The sequence below is a fragment of the Plectrocnemia conspersa genome, unplaced genomic scaffold (assembly GCF_051122295.1).
Source record: "Plectrocnemia conspersa isolate PC_06_02 unplaced genomic scaffold, ASM5112229v1 ptg000011l, whole genome shotgun sequence".
NCBI classification, from domain to species: domain Eukaryota; kingdom Metazoa; phylum Arthropoda; class Insecta; order Trichoptera; family Polycentropodidae; genus Plectrocnemia; species Plectrocnemia conspersa.
In genome coordinates this window covers 6,570,341-6,589,219 of record NW_028277175.1, presented here as the reverse complement: position 1 = coordinate 6,589,219, position 18,879 = coordinate 6,570,341, and the positions used below count along the sequence as shown (strand labels likewise).

Here is an 18,879-nt window from a genome sequence, read left to right as displayed (position 1 = left end):
AACAAATATACAACATGTAAAAATATAATAAGCAAAACGTAAAATAATACAACTTTTGTAAAAAACACCTGGGGCCGAAATTAAATTCACGAGCGAAAATGTGTTCGTATAAATTAATTACGGAAATTGTTTTGCAGAAAAAGAAAAATTGCTCTTAATTAATTAGCGAATTTCTTTTGATTCCCACAAAACACGGTTAGGCATATTTTACTTAAACTTAACATTCAAATAAATAAATAGCATATTAACTAATTTATCCAAATATATTCACAAGCAATTTAACTCGAATTTCATTGTACTATGCACTCGTCACTTATTACGTCACAGCGATTAAGGTAGTATGCCAAAGCCCACATTATTCGAGAGCATCCAATTTAACATTCCAATGGTAACGCTTCTACGTCCAAAATCAACATTTTCAACTAATTGATATTCGACATAAATGGTTACCTCTGCTCCTATCGAGGCATTAATTAAAGCTGGACCCAGATGTGTTGGTCACATAAAGTCCATTGTAAATTCACAGAGTGCTATATAGGTATGAATTTATCTTAGTGACAAAGGTGTATTTTATCTCTTGATTATCTGCCTTATATTATTTTTATTATAATATATAAATTGTCAGACTAGATGTAAATAAACACGACAGAGTGACTTTCTTGAGATGCTTACAAATTGCCCTCATTTCGAAGGTTTTAAATCCACTGCTTGAGTTATAGTCGTTTATATGTTATAGTATTTTTTATTATTATTTAGAAGCCTTAAATTGTAAGTCGTTAGTCATATTTTACGTTGAGCTAAATTTTATACGTTGTTTGTTGACAATAAATCTTGGTTATTTTGTCGCATTAAACGGAGAAAATTAGGTAAATATTAATACAACATAATGAAAAGCAAGTCATGTGTTTTTAGGTTAATGAAAAATATAGCACATATTTGCAAAAAATCATATTATCATAACGACTAGAATATAGTACAAAAATTGATAATTCATTACTTATATAATACAGTAGAACCTCGGTTTTTGAGCATAATTCGTTTCAGAAACGTGTTAGTAAATATCAAAGCAAATTTTCTCATAAGAAAAAATGGAAACCTCAATATTCATATAAAATAATATGTAATACAAAATACACATATATTTTAATAATTTATTATATATAGCACTTAGGTAAATGATTGAATTTTCTTTTTGAGTAACTTTATCTAAGAACGTATCAAATGATACTTATTTTCACCTTCTTTTAAGGATTTGATGAAAATGTTATAATGCATTATCATCGAATAGATTTGTGGCTTGCTTGCGAATGGTGCTTTTTTTTCAAAATATTTTACAGATATCCACAATCTTATTAAAAGTAGGTGGTTTTTCAGTCTCTTTCTGCTCCTCCTCAATCGAGTGTCTGCTGTTGTGACTTCATGAAGTTTCTCATTGCACACACATGTTTTATAATGCTGGTTCGAGACAGCTCTGGCAAATCGCAGATGAGGATGTTTGTGAGTAAACTGTTTTGCTTATTATACACACACAGAATGTTTTCATGGTAAAATGGTATAAGAACAAAAGTATTATACACGAGATAGAATATATTGTCAAGCGCGCGTCCTTTCCAAACAAAGAGTATTTTTTAGCGTTACTTTTCCGTTAATGTGAAAATACTGTATGTCGCCATACTTTCAAGACTTAAAAAACATTTGAATACCCACTAAATTTAAAAAAAGTTGTACAGGTGGTCAAAGCTCTCATACTATAAATAAGTGCTATATACAATGATACAAATAAATATTACTCGCAATCTAATCTTTTTTATATTATTAATAATGAAAATTTAATTTCTTTTCGTTTCATTTTATTCGTGTCATGTGAGCTAATTGAGAAACGCTATTTGTGTAATTAGGAACATTCACAAAAAAAAATACTATGCGGGTAAAAAAGCTTTTCTGAATTTTTACATATACCTCACTGTAGCTCCCAATTACGATTTCAGGATGTCAAAGCAAATAAAAAACACAGAGATTAAACAAACAGGAAATGCTAAATTTTACTGACAAATTCAAACCGAATATAATAACACGTATATTATTGAAAATATTTTACTATCTCGCGAAATATTATTAGATTATCCAATTAAATATCGGACGTGGCGAAAAAGCTTGATATTATTAAAACTAATTAATTTAATTAATTAAAGTTTTCCTATTTCTTAATTATGTTAGTTTTTTAGGTATGAGTTGTATATTTTTTTTCTAGTATGAGAATATTTACACTGATAAATACTGAGAGTTTAACACGTGATATGAACTACAATGATGCGTTTTAACTTGTTCCGTTATAAAAATGTCGAATGGGATACACCACAATGTGCGACAAAGTCTTCTAAACTACCGTCACTGTAAAGTTTGTTTCCAGTCTTTGTGGTGAAGTTCGCTCGTTTTTGACTCATTTGAACCAACCCTCTTTTCTGAAATAATTTATCCTGTGACGTCGAGGGATGCTGCATTCAGTTTCATCCTTTGTGCTCGGAGCGTTTGTGCGATATTTAACTTTTGTGCGCAGAGCAGCTTCGATCTTTTGCATAAGTAAACTAGATAATCTTTGAAGCTCCTCGAAGCAAAGTGGATATGTGTAAAAACTATATAAAATATGCGTCAGATAAATATGTTTTAGTAAATAATTATATATCGCATGTTAAATATAATTAATGTGTTTTCTATATACAGGCAATATACAAAAACTGTAATGTATATAAGTCTGTTGTTTTACATATAATGTAATAATTTTAAAAGCATTAATCTGAGACAATGGTAAAAAATTTATTACTATTTGTGTAAATTTGAGTCACACGTAGAACAAGTCGTTTTTTTAATTTTAATGTATAATTTATGCTACATTTGAAAGTTGCAGTATATCTGAGTTTCTTTAACACATAGTGCTTATTTAAAGCTAACCACTTTGTAGGCCTTGAGTCGTTCATGCGGAACATATGTCCGGCTCAATAGATATGTTGTATTTTGTCGGAATAATATTAATTGTAATCATATCGATCCAGTAAAATATTTTTTTCTTAATAGTCGTTGAGAATCGCAGAGATTTAGTATCCAAGTATCGCATCAATATACCAAACACCGGTCCATAATATTCTCTGTTATTAATTTGAGGTGCTATTTATACACGTTTTTAAATAAAAAAACAAGGGTCAAAGTACTCGACGGACTTACATGGTATAACAAACTTTATTTTCAGACTGCATAAATTATCTAAGCTACGTGCATATAAAGTTATAACCAAGGGGTTGTGTCGTAAAAAGTTAGATAATATTTTAGACCGTTAAACATATTTTAAATAAAAATTAAAGTTAATCCCAAAATAAATATTTTTTTAATGAAACAAAAAAAAAAACATTGATTTTTTGTTGATTAATAATTAAACTACCCTCGAAATTCACCGTTGAGATATTTTTAATATTCAATAACATAAAATTAATATTCAATAAAAAAAATCTGATTTTTCACATCGTCTGCATTTTAATTTTTTCCGTCTAGGAATTGTTAAATGGATTAAAATAACTGGTAGTCGAAAGTAGCAATTTTGCCACATGGGGACGCGAATTGTCATATACTTTTTTACTTTTTCGTACAAATGATTTTACTGATACAATATAAGCTTGATGTTTTGGTTTAGCCATGTTGAAGAGTTTTGTAATGTAAAAACTCTTTGCAATTCTTTCATAGATACATTTTTTTTTCTATAATGAACTTTTTCTACTTGACTTTTATATAGCCACTATCTTATAAGACGATTGTTGTCATACAACACCCATACCTCATCCCTAATGATCAATAAAAATCGACTCTATATTAAGATTCAGAAGCTCTTGAAATACGCAGATACGCGCCGACTTGTTCTTTGTTTAATTCATATGGAGCCCATACACTTTGTTTCCAAGCTTCCATAATCTTCTATGCACTATTAAATCTAACATGTTTAATTTCTCGGACAGCTAATAATTTTTTTTAGTAGTATTTGCTTTTATTTATGCAACCAGGACATCATCGTTTATCTTCACTGGTCTTTCACATCCGAGACTACTTTTGATATGATGACTTCCCGTTCGATTTTTTCCAAACTATCTATGTCATTTAGGGATATTTAATGATAGACATACAATTTTTTTAAATTTATAAAATATGAAATTTCGTGCAATTATTTTACTTAAATTTTTGTGAACACATAAATTAAAATATGTTTTAAGGTATCAACGACCAAGACGGCAATTATTTTGGGGTTAGCAAATATATATTATTGAGCTTCAAAAGTTTCTTCAACCCTATCAGGGTTTTATTAAGTTGAACATATTTTTACCGCAGGCTCAATTTGAACTATTGTTCTTTTCCTATCGAGTTGTAGTTCTCTTTTCCCACTGTAAGTTGAAGGGCATTGGAAAGCTTTAAAGCTGTTAGATTTTTTCATATTTTTTTAAACCCATGCCTTTAAACAAAATATATGATACTGTTATCTAACTATTTTTAAGTATAATATTTGCCACTTTTATATTATTATTCGAATAATAGAGAGCAGATCAATGTCCAGCTGTAATTAAAATATATTTAGCTAACTATTTTTAAAACAATGTCTGCCTTAAAAATTTCTGTATTATTCATCACAATCTTCGATATTAGAGATAAGACTGTAATACTTTAAAGGTGATATTTCTCAACCAGTAAATTTATTTTTTTAGTTAAAAGTCACTGTTATTAGAGTTATTTATTTAAAATCATTACCACTGGTGTATTTTTTTTATTTTTATAATTTTGTATTAGAAATGTTCCTAAAATGTTTATAGTTAAAACCAGCACAATCTTTATAATTCATAATATGGATAACCAAAATCAAAAAGTTTACTAATCTATATTTTAAAATTTAAGTAAAATTATTTAAGTTTATTTATTAATTTAACAAGGCATGTATATAGTCATTTTTATAGGACACTTTGTAGCTACGATACAAATAATACGTCTCCAGCGACAGGCCTTCGGCGAGGCTTGAAATCGAGCTTAATTATGTCCGGTACCCTGAATGAGACCTACATTTCGAATCCTGTGAGCCTTGTTTGTTTTGAGGTCGTTTTTTTGTGAGCGTGATTCTGCTTTTTACCATAAACCAAGTTCATATGCTTTGGAGGAATACGAGGCAAAGTATGTTTGCGCAAATTTTAATAAAAAAATGCAACATGTGTTCATTATCAAATTAAAAAATACCCAGCTTTGCATAAAATGCTTTAACTATAGTTAGATTCTTAATATTCACATTTTTTAAATTAATACAAAATTAAGAATAATGTTTTATTGTAAATTAATATTTTTTATTGCATTCATAAGTATAATATATTGTCAGTTAAAAGTCTTATGTTTAAATCATAAATTATAAATCAGTGCAAAGCTTAAATGTTAAATTAAACTATCTACTATTATATTCATATTCACTATTGTTATGCTTTAGTGGACCAATAACACGGTTTTTGTCGTCGTCGTTCCACGGTCACTAACCTCTTATGGTTCACAATTGCGGCGATAAAATCCCTCAGGTCAAATTTATTTGCACCAACTTTAAAAAGCATTCGAAAAAGTTTTTACTTTTTATTACTTGAATTTTCAACGACACATATTATATAAACATACATATTTACTTCTGTAAAATGCTGAAATATATAAATTATTAAGAGCATTAATCACAGCACTGCAGTGCTCTGACACTGTGTTGGCGTACACGTGTCAATCAAATTTTCAATATAATTTAATATAAACATGATAAATTATGATGTTTACAAATATAATCAAATATTTTGATATCTAAATTATAATGTATGTTACCCTTTTGAAATTATTATTTTCATTATAATGTACCCTTCTATTGATCTTTACATAAAAACATTTATTTGTGTCAACCATCCATCATACATGATATTCAATAAAGAACACAATAACATATTTAGATTAATCTCAAGACAGGATCTTAATAGTTTAGGGAGGAGCTAACGGTGAAAGTTCACGTAAGCGATCCCAGACCAGATTAAATGAACTGATAAGAAATGTCATCAGAGACCCTTTTCAAGACGTTTGTAGGTCAGCTCTCATTTTGAAACTATTGACTATTTCGACGTCTTAGAATATAACTGTAGACCTTTGACTTTTTAACCAATCTGTGTTGTATATTATCTTTATAAACTAATACAAATTTAGCTTGAATTGCAATTTATATCATTTAAACAATGATTTCTATACATTATTAAAATATGTAGCTATCGACAAAATATGCAGTGAATAAGTGATAATAGAGCTGAATTTGAATTAAATTAAAAATAGTAAATTTAAATTTTGGTCAAACATTTTCAGTTGACAAATCACTAATATGTATTTTCTATAAATTTATTTCTCAAATAATAACCGAGTTAAATCATCTGAGCAACCGAGGTTTTACATTTTTTTAATAATAACTCATGACTAACCTTGTCAAAGGCCTGCTCAAAATCTATATATACGATGTTTACTTGAATACCTTATCGAGAGATTTTGTGTAAAATGTAATATTATTTTATCATTTTGCTTGAAAGAAATCATATTTATACTTTGTATAATATTAATTAAACGCAAGATAATTAAATATAATATAAAATAAGCTTTTCGGATATTCGAGATTTCAAAACTTTGTTAAAGAGTTTGGAATCGGTACCGCATTAAGAAGTTCACAAGAGATTGTGCTAGAAATGCAACGAAAAAGTATAAAAATATCATGATACATTAAGCCACTGGGATTTAAATACAATTATATAATATAATTAGTAACACTAATACTACAAAAACAAATAAAACTCACGGACTTTCTTAATTAATAATACGCCTTAAGCTTTAATCTGCGCTTAAAATATAAAACTATATTTTTATCAATAAGCATTTACAAAATTTAATAATAAAGTTCTTGCTGTTGTGCTATATAAGTTTGAGATTCAATTGTATATAAATGTTGAGCATAGTTATGGTAAATTGTAGTATACTATATATATTTCCCTACTGGATTTCTGCCACCATAGAGTGGACATAACTCAACGGTGCCCGTTGCGCTTAAGCCGCCCGTACACGTCCGACACAATCAATAAAACCGCTCACGTACAATCTGCGAAGGATGTTTTCGCATATAATAGGCCAAAGCTAGGTGGAAAGTTAAAGCAGCGCACACACACAATCGTAAATATTGTAAGCACAGATGTGCTTCAAACCCTTAGAAGTTGTACATGTACATATTTCTGCAGCTCCAAGGATTGAACCAATAACCCAATTAGGACCAAGGACGGTGAAGCACGTGTGCCAAATGGTTGAACGTGGCTGCATCGCAGTATAAAACAGAAAACAATGCGATGTAGCCAAAGCTTAAGGATGTTAACGTAACGCAAGTGGCAAAGTTTATTGCGGCCTATGTTTCGCGTCGAGTGCGCAAAATGAGCTAATTTAATAATGGGTAAAATTTAACGCTTCAGCTTTTGGGCTGTTTGATGGCCGTAATTTGTAACGGTTGATGTTTACGCGCAAAAAGCTATTTTTTATTTTTATTTTGCGCAACACAGTGTGCCACATAATATTCGTTCCATTTTATTTATGAATTTTGGTAAATTTATTTTGTAACCGCTTATTGCAGATTATAACAGACTTTTAAAATAATAATATTATACACAAATTTTGAGTTTTTAAATAACACATATTTATATTATCTAAAAATATAATTAATAATTAATATTTATTATGAGCCATAATTGTAATAATATTTGTTTAATTTTGTTTGTTAATAAATTAAACATTCCCTGTTGAAACGAGCAAACATGCAAAATTTAACCTAATAGTTAGTTTGCTTTTCGTGAGCACTCACGAGTGTTATTAGTATAACAGACATGCCATGTTTGTAATATGCATTCACCGGTAAATTTGGCCCTCAGGTATAGGCCAAGTGTATAGGTACAATTACCGAGAGTTTTGAAAGGCTTGGAACGCTTTCTTTATGTTTTAAATTCGCATAAGATAAACGAGATTTTCTAAAATTGTTTTAATACATTAAAAAAAAACATATGTGGTTTAAAATAAAAAAAAAATACTAGACACTATTTTATAAGTCCAAGATATTCGACATTAATAGAGCGATATTCTGAAAGATTTTGGGTCATTTCAACATTTTTTTATAATCGTTTTTCACTATTTATTAATGTACTCTTCAAACGCGCGTTAAATCAATTAACACTTAGATTCAGCTGAATTTATGCATTTATCATACAATTTTCATGGTAAAAAAATGTAAAGTGCCAAAAGAGCAGAATGAGCTTTTTAGGTCCTAGCGACCGAAACAAAACTATAATATAATAAATTGATTCATTTTAATTATAACTTCATGTTTGAGCTTTTTTTATATAATAATAAGCTTATCCTTTTTTTCTATTATATTTGTTGAAAAACTAGATAATTTTTTAATATGCTTTCTTAAACGTTTAATGTATGTAGTTTATCTTTAAAATAGTTTTTATGCCATTACTTTGTCATACTAGCAAGACATCTGACATTTACTTGAAAATAGGACATCTGGGTAATATTATATATATGTACATATATAACGTGAAACTTGTGTGAAGCTCATGTGTACTTAAATGTATATATTATATTATCAAGAATGTACACTTAGATACACCATATTGTATTTAATTATATAAATCTAATAATAATATAATAATCTCTTCTATATTATATAATATGTTACAGTAGAATGAGTTAATTCTTATTAAAATTAATTGTAATTGTTTAAACCTTGACAGTGTGATATCAAGTATCCATATTTTAGATATGATATAAATTAGATTAGATCTCTAGAAATTGATTTGAAGTTGACATTAGTAAAATTAAATTAGATTAATTACAATAAAGCTTTTTAAATTAGCCACTGGTGGCATCTTAAAGCGCTTCTTTGATTGAGTCTTTAGAAAATTGACTATTCAGTAAACTTTGAGTTTATTCCATAGAGATTTCATGGAGGTAGAGATGGAGAATTGCGGCGCGTTAAGGTAATGTGCTCAGGAAACATTTCTCAACACCCACTAATGCTTTTAGTGTGAGTAATAATACCCAATATATATTTTTTTAGTTAACTACACCAAGTGACTGAATTACGGTTTACCTTAGAATATGAATGTCGTTTTTTGTAGTAGTTTCCATTATAATTTTAAATTTCTGATAATTTTAATTTGGGTAAAATAAAGTGACAGGATTAATAATGCTAGATATATAGTAAAAATGTAAGATATACAATATGTTCTTTACTGTTCTTAATATATTAGACTTTGCGCGCGTTGGATGTCAAAAATGAGAGCAAGCGCAAAACTTATCAATAAATTTGGTTTTGGCTCACCAAAATAAACAAATGTTTCAGAGGTATGTATTAAAAGTCATTATAATAATAATATGCTTAATACATATTTTAGGATCATAATTGAGTGTTTGATATGAAATAAATGTCTGCCATAATAAGAAATAAATAGACTAAAAAAAATCTGATATTTTTTGCTTAAGATTTTTACATAAAAATATAATTCACGTATTTTATATATATGTATATTTTTAGATTTTATCAGGTATTTTTATACCGCGTCGTCGAAAGAAAATTAGATGAGATATTCTCATATGTCGTGATATTTTTGCTCAAATCGCGAAATTCGCCCACGCGTACTTTTGTTGTGGACAGATATTTTTCTACACTATAACAATATATCTTTGCTCGCTTTTAAAAATATGTTATTTATTTTCTCACATAATATATTCAAAGCGTATACAATATATTGTTCCTAAGTAAACAACCCTTCCGGGCAAAATAATTTTACAAAATTTACAAAATATTAAAAATGCTTATCCGCTATGTATTTTGTTAATAATTTATATTTTATACAAAATAGGCCTATTTATAATTTTAAAAGAATAACATTTTTTTATTAAAAAAAGTGTTAAAAGCAAGGTTAGGTAATCTATTACCCGCTGAAAATAATTAAACGGTTCGCATTTCCCAAGCGAAATATATCTACTCAAAGTAAAAAAATCGCAGGGCGCTGAAAAATTTACCTTAGTATTTTTTTAATGGCATATTAGTTTTTGTGAAAATATTTTTAATTGGAGTTAAGTATCTAAATATTTCGAATTTTGTCTAAATACATATCGATGTTCATAGTTTATTATTATCAAATTTCTTTACATGTTAATCATTTATTTTATTTTATTGCAGTGTGTGGCATCATGTGGCAGAATCCCTGAATATTATCAATCTACGGTATGTAATTTTTATATAATTAAACATTTTTACTGTTTATGGTTGGTTTTTTTAAATACATAATTAAGTATAGGTGTAAGTTGAGGTGATTCTATAGATTCGGTGAAGGTTCTGTTTATTATGATTTTGATTAACAATTGCGGGAACAATGATTAGCGGTTTTATTTTATTTATTTTAGAAAATATTATAAATTATAAGCATTGTGTTGAAAGGATGGTTCAATACTAGTGAGAAATGGTTTAATACTTAATTATTTGTTGCCTTAAAATGCTGAAAATTATTTAATTTTAAATTTAATGATTACAAAAATAAATAAAAAAATATATTTGTAATGTTGATAAATATATCCCAAATTTGTATTATTAATAAATAGTCGGTTAACTTTATAAACTTATAATAAGTTATCATAGCGACAACATTAAATTATTTTATAATTGATTAATTATCTAATATTATTTAAAGGATTATGTGAATTTGATTTTATATAGAAAATCTATAATGCATTTTGTCTAGAAATATCATCAAATATAAATATATATTATGCAGTTAATTAGTTTGATTAAAATATATTAAAAGTAGGTAATATATAACTTCTATTGAATTTAACATTTTAAGAGTAAATTAAACAAATATATTCTTGAATAATTACTGACGTTTTAATATATTAATATTGATCGTTTACCAACTGATAATTATGCGCTACTTCTGACCATTTTTAAGAATATTGACTAAAGTAAACTTAGCTACTAAATTAAGGGTCACTGACCTAATAAATACAGGCCTCTTAAAATCAAAAACAATCAAGTCAATACTAATCTAGAAAAGCATATGTTAGAATAAAAATTAAATTATACTCGCAGGTGCATAATGATTCGTGGGTAATATCAAAAAAAGTATCGTTGTAACCCCTTGAAAGTTTTAAGTTATTTAAAAAAATTAAAATCTCAGGGGCTAGATGGATTAGATAACATATTAACAAACAAATCTTTATTTAATGAGTGTTATTTCTTATCTAAAATATTTAATTCGTATTTATTATGTAGGTATTGTTCTTTAATCTGAAAAATATTTAAAATCAAATTAAAAAAAGGTAAAGTAGATAGCATTCCGATTAATTATTCTTACATTAGCTATGTAAAATATTAAAAAATCTTATCTCACTTAAAAAAAGTTGTTTATAGTAAAATTATAAACAAAAAATGATTTTTTAGTGAAATGCATTCAATGACATTAACAAATTAACTAAACAAATTTCTGGCAATTTTATTAAGAAAAATAATTCTAGACTGAAACAAAGCATTTAATATGGTGTGGTATGCACGACTTCTTAAACTATAAATTATTGAAATAAATATAAATTATGAACTCTTGACACTGTATAAAATTCTAGTTGTAGTCCCACAGGGTAGTTTGCCCGAGCCATATATTAATATTTTATATAACCATGGAATTCTTATTTAAAACTATTATATACAGCCATTGTTATGGTCTTAAACAAATTGAAATTAAGGTACAGAAATCTTTACTAAATTTCAATCATTATTTTATAGAATAGAAAATAAAATTTAAGCAAGAAAAAAACACTTAAAAGTAAACAAGGCAACTACATTACATTAATACATTTATACTCTCAAAGTCTTGCTGTTATTGTGGCCCTAAGACCTATATTTAATACAGATAGCACATTACCAATAAAATCAATTGCATATTTAAACAATTTTTAAGACAGATACGAGCATATGCTTGCTTGGTGTGGAGTAATACCAGTAATTTATTTTATTTTCAATTTCAATAGCTTGCTGCTATTGCTGCCCTATAACCCATATTTAACAAAAAAAAGCGAATTACAATTAAAAAAATTGACTATCAAGCAGCTTATTAGACACGTACGAACATACGCTTGCTTGGTGTGGAGTAACACGAGTTTTTCTTATTTTCTCTAAGCTCTAAGTCAATAAAAATAAAGTGATACTTTTGATATTTAACACACCATTGTATACTAACATTTAAAATTGTATAAATCACTCCAAAAAAACTCCAAACTTAAATTTAAAAATAAACATAATATGACTAAATACATATTTTTTAGAGGCATGTATTACATTTATTGTTTCTTCAGGTTTTTAGTTTTAAGTTATTTATGGAGAAAGTCTTATACTTGATAATTTAAATAACTATTTTATGTAATTTCTTTGATTTATCTTTGTTGTTATTACTATTAGTCTTATTTTATGATTAAATTTATACTCAAAAACTCAAAAAACATTGTAATTAAATGCTTTGTGAAACATCCGACTTTATTCGTCAAATTGCACTGCAGCTATCGTTAAGGATAAAGTTTGTTGTAACAATTGAGAACGTCGTTACAGTTTGTGATCTCGTGTCGGATCTTTCAAATCGGCTTTGGCTTTATCTGAAACGATCTTGTGGTGTTCTCATTGTTTTTCTGCTAGTCGCTTTTGCCAAGTCACACCATCTAGTTAAAGTTCATTCACCTAATAAAATTATTATAAAATAAAATATAATATAAAATCATACTAATTTAAAAAAAACGATGTTTAAACATCGATTTTATAAGCTTATATTAATGAGGAAGAATGAACATTGTTCTTTGTATTATATATTATTTTCTTTGTTTTAAAACAGTCTTTTCATATCGGAAATATATTAAAATAATGAACACTCGCTTCACTATTTATTAAAATACTCCTGATAAAGCTTGTTTTAATCTTTTCCATTGTGTAAGGCTCCTTTATATTGATTAAATTTACAACAATTGTAGTTGGAAGCGCAAAGCGAAATACTGCAGACTCGCAGTATAGTTTTAGAAATGCAATTGAAAACTATGCACGTGTGATGTTTGTGATGTGTATAAAGCACATCGGCGTAGACGTGTCTCATCGTATTCGTATTTTTATTCGTCTCAAACGTCTAAGGCTATTTTTCCAATGGAAAACCTATCCATCAATTGAGCGTATTTTCCGAGATGAACCATCAATCATCCATGAAATTTGTACTGAAATTGCTTTATGCGACCAACTAGCGAGAATCAGATGAAATTGCGCTGGCGGAGTAGCAACTTTTTTTGATAGGTCGATTAAGGTTAACCATAGTTTTTTTATAGGATATTTATGTATATATGTATGCATATATATATAGTGTAGTAATGTAAACAACTTTATGTATAAAGGCTTTCTTTGGTTAGATACATACATAAAATATTTTTGATAGAACGAATAATGGTAAAATCTGTTGTGTGAATTTCCCAAAAAAGGTTTTATATTGTACATTGGAATATAAAGTAACGTTTTGTTTTATATCAGATTTATCTCACACAGCTCAGACAATTTCATTGTAAATTAAAATATATTTAAAAACAATTTAATAACATATAAATGATGTATTCAGATCACTTAGATAAAAATAGTAGAAACGTTAAATGGATAAATCAAAATAAACAGTGCTTAAAATTACTTTAAAAAACGTCTTAAATTTAATCTTTTAAAATAAATTATAAAACAATTTGTCGATTAAAAGAAGCAACCAATTTAATAAATGGTTTGTTACTTGAAATTGACACGATCAGTAGTATTTTAATTTTATTGCCAGTAACTTTGTTATAGGCGACTAGTATTTTTCTTAGTCAGTATGGCCCTTTAATTTTTTTTAATTAGATACATACAAACATATATATAATTGTTGTGTGTCTTGCAATGCTTTAACTAGTTTTCTATAAAAATACTAACACTGGAAAAAAAATATATTTACCATCAAGTAAAAAACCCTTTTACCCTATTTTAAATATACCCTTTAATAATTATTATCCAGTTAATATGATTACTGACTATTTAATAACTGACCATAAATCTTATTATCTAATTATTTTAAATTTATTTTATTTTTAATATTTCGTTATAAACTAACAGTCGTAAGCCCAACGTGTTACAACGGAGTAAATCTGTACCAATTGGGTCTGTATTAATCGGACATAATGAATATCTACAAATAAGACTTTTTAGTCTGGGAATCGACCACGTATATATAATTAATTATAAATTATTATTATTATTATTATTGTGTCTTTAAATTTTTCATTGATAAATGTCATTTTGGAGCCAATTTTATATTAATTCAAATTTGAGGCTGCTATCGTGGCTCGAACCCGAGACTCTGGATTGCAAATCTTGATCTCACGGGCTACGCTATTCCGATCTTACTACTTAGTAGTAAGTCATGTATTTAAATTGACTAGTAAAATTGTCGAATGGAAAATTTACTTACCCGCAATTCGGTAGCTACATAAACAGTATTGTCTTGGATTAATAAAAATGTTTAGCTTCTGTTACTAGAATTAATATTGTGAGGGTCTCGCATCCACGAATACAATTTTATGACTATCGCGGTGACTTTTATGAAGGATACCGTAAGAAGATGATGATGAGTGGCTAGTCTAATTGACTAATGGCAGCCCACAGTGCTCCTGATCTGCCAAAAAGACCTATGCTAGGGCCTCGAACAGCCAAGTGGTGTAGTCCTTGACTCCTAGATAATGCTGACGCTCTGTTCTCTGGTTGTCTTGCAAATTTCGTCATCCCTGGTGTCTATTTAAAAGCCCTTTTAACGTGTGATTTCCATTTTTTTACTGCTAATCACAATTTATTCCGCTTCTTTATTCAACACAAATGGCATTTTTAGAGTGGTTCTAAAAAAATGTAAATATTCTGTTTTCCAGCCGTTGCTAAAGGGTGGCAATTGGCCACCACAATGTTAACGAAATTATATATTCTAATTATATACATTTATTGTAATCTACGAATAAAGCAATAAATTCTAAATCTTGTTCAATAAACAATAAACATGTCTAACTTTGCATTAATACATATATTTTTATTGTGTTAAAAAACAATAGTTTATCTCCATAATTTTTAATAAACTTGGATTATTTTAATAAAAAAGCAATTTTTTATTTTTTTTTCTGTAAAGCTCAGATAGTTTTTAATTTATTAATGTTTTTATTAAAATAAAATTTAAACGAATACTCCAATAACTCTTAAGTTCAAAGGCGTAACATCAGGTGAATATAGCGGATTTTGTAAAACTTATAATTTCAGACTTTATTGCATTATCATGTTGTGAAATGCATCTCAGATCTCAAATAGGCACCGGAAAAGCTAGCAACAGTTTATTTTATAAGCATATATAAATTAGTCACATTCTTAGAAAAATGTCGATGGCGCTATCAAGTAGAATTTAAATTGGAGGTCAGAAAAGTGTCTATTTATTTTTTGTCGGCAATAATGTCGATAAAACAACTGGCAATTATCGTGATGTTTTCTAGATGATCTCTGCGGCTGTGACTCCTTTGACAAAGCATTACATATGGTTCGCAACAGCTCTTGCGTATCGCAGATGAGGATGTTTGCGACCAATTGCATCCCCTTTTGAACACGCCCCTAAAATTTTTTCACTCCCTAAAAAGTGGCTATTTCAGCGATCGGTAACCAAAGAGTAAAAAAATAGTAATGTGCTCAGAATGTATTGTCTAATGCGTGCCTTTTCAAACAAGTGTAGATTTTTTTCTGTGGTACTTATGGGTGATAATTGTGATATTAGGTGGTAATTATTCAAATGATTTGGTGGCGAGATTTCTTTTCTATTGTTCTGGCAATTTACTGTGTGTGGCCCATTTTTAAAACGGGATGATCTTTGTTTTTTGTTTGTTGAAATGGTTTTTATAATGACCTTTAAATTATAATAAATTGTGTTACACTTTTTTTGAAATTATATTTTTGCTTCAAATATTACTTAAAATAAGTAATAATTTTTTAATTTGACATATTACTATTTACAGGTTTTTATTAAATAAATTTTAAAGTGGTATTTTTAAATATTTGATAAAACATATTATTATTTACAGGTTTTTGTCAAGTCAACTTTAAAGTTGTACTTTTAAATATTTGATAGTAACGATCAGATTGTAGCTGATCAGTCAGTCTGACCAAGAGTGAAAAAATATACTTGTGTATGACTATCTTAATAGAAATAAATGACAGTTAACAACTGTCAAACTTTTTCTAACAAAATTTTGAACTATGACAAACTTGTAAAGTTACATACACACATTGTACAAAATAAAGTTTTGCCTGATTAATTAACTCCATTGTACTAAGAAACAATAAAGCAATATTTGAAGTATGTTTTTATTCCTTGAAATATATAAAAACCCTTTTGTTTAGTAAGCTTTTAATTAGTAAGAAATTACTTATCTAACGTGCTAGAAACATATAAAATAAATTATTAGGAGAATCCATCTCTCTTGTTCATTACGTAGATAATATTAAATTAAATTTATCTACACCTCACACATTTTACACCTGGGAAATGGACAATCGGGCTTTATATTTCATTGTCGGAGCATATACATTTTCAACGTGGAATTTCAGTGAACGAAAAGCGATTATTCTCGGTCGTGATTTAATCGGGCGTGTGTATTCACAATTGGGTGAATATAGTGCTTACTGTGTTTCGAATTCAGGGCTGGGCTAGCAGGATTTATTTTATGTACCGATGGTATATTTTCTGACCAATACCGTTAATGGCGACCACACATAAATGTTGGATAGCAATAAAGAAATGGAGGTCTACAATATTATTAGGTCGGCCGCACAATGTGTTATCCCTTTTCGCAGACAGTAATAACGTTCGTTTCATCTGGGAAACGTGCCGAAAAAATAGTAAAGCGAGAACTGATTAGGTGGGAGGGTGAAGCTCATTTTTTATTTGTTGTAAATAATTGAAGTTGGGTATATTTATTTTATCGAATATTATAAGACAGCTGGAAAAATGATTTTCATTAGGAAATTGAATTGTTACACATATATCAAGGTAGTGACTTTCTGTAATTTATCAATGGTATGATTAATAGCCCAAAAAAATAAAGATAATATTTTACATTATATATATATCTTGTCATATGATAAAGGTAACAATATGCATATATAAAATATTATATAAAATCTGCACTTTTTAATACTTATGAACTATTTGCTCTAATGTTTTAATGAATTAAATTCGTTAATTAGAGGTTAAATATATTTGATTTTTGTAACTTTTTAATTGTTATTTACATGTTATTTGGTCGAGCCTGTATAATCGATCTTGACATTTCAAAAGCGAAATTTCTGCGCTAACTTAACGTCTTAATTTTATTCAAGACCGTTTTACTTAATTTAGCAAAACATCCGTATTGTTATTCTAGATAAATCCAGTTAAGGCTTTCGAGGAGCGAAATTAATTTGCATAATATTAATTCTACGCAAAAAATAAAATATCGACTCAAATGCTAAAACTCCGCTTTTGAGATACGCCCATTTCAAAATTAAAACCCCGGGTTTAGACCGAATGATGCGATCAATGGTTTCGGGCTTTCGACGGAAATCAGCATATCTTTCATCTTCCGAGAAAGTCAACCAGTGGAACAATGAGTGAAAGAGAGAGCGAGAGAATAATACAGATGAAAAAATTGCGAAGATTTCAGTTTCAGTCATCGGAATAAATAAATATATCTAAAGTGTACATTTGCCGAAATCGCCGAAGCGTTTTAACGTCTTTCCGATAATTGCGCTCCAATTGCGAATTGTGCGTTTGCGAAATCGATACTTATCTGAATAATTTACTTGAGCGAATTTCGCGTGGGTGTTTATCCAATCTTATTGTCGATGGGATAAAGAGTAAAAAAAGCAAACTCGAACAAAATTATTGTGTATTATGTAATACGAAATTTCGCCATATATTATTTTTGTGGTTAGATTTTGAAAGGAAGAGATAAAAACGTAAATATTATTATACATATACGTGAAAACTTGTTTTCTAGATTAAAAAATACAATATCGATATCAAAGCAAAGCATCTAGATGCTTTTAATTAAATTTATGATCTTGAGAGTATACTTTATTTATTGTGTATGTTTAACTTAAATAACAACTTCCAAGTAATAGTAAGACACTAGAGCAAAATCAAACTATTGATACATATTTTATTTATTAAACTACTGCTACAGTATTTAATTAATAATATATGCCACTATGAAAAACTTGATTTTATTTAAATTACTTATCACGATTTTCATCTGTGCGATTAAGAAAATCTTATCTGTGAACATCGGAATTATAATCATATAATAATAACCAATTCCCATCTCCCAGACATAATAAAACTAGGGTACAAATTTGATTTAAATCTAGGTTTTTAGGGTATTTCTCACTGGTTTTATAATTTTTTTATTAAAATATTTTTTTGTACATATTTATGATTTTTTGTATGATTTATTGTGCTAAGTTTATTTGGCCACGCATCGTAAATTTTTTTTAATTAATTATTTGACATAGTGGTCAAAGAATCACCATAGTTTTTTAATTAGAACCTTGTGCCGTGGTGCATACCACATTCTTAGGCTCAAAGCATTTTTTTATATATATATTTTATTAAAAAATGGGTGTAAAAGCATAATTAAGGAGTACCGTCGGCCTTG

The 18,879-nt window shown here is 28.1% G+C and overlaps 1 protein-coding gene across 1 annotated transcript in view; it reads left to right on the top strand.

The window, feature by feature from the left end:
* The window catches only part of LOC148229258 (uncharacterized), a 309,266-nt gene that overhangs the window by 67,134 nt on the left and 223,253 nt on the right, over nt 1–18,879 (top strand). Inside the window, exon 3 of the mRNA XM_088196483.1 lies at nt 10,304–10,348. The gene's annotated coding sequence lies outside the window, so the exon portion shown is untranslated. The remainder of the gene's footprint in view (nt 1–10,303; nt 10,349–18,879) is intronic.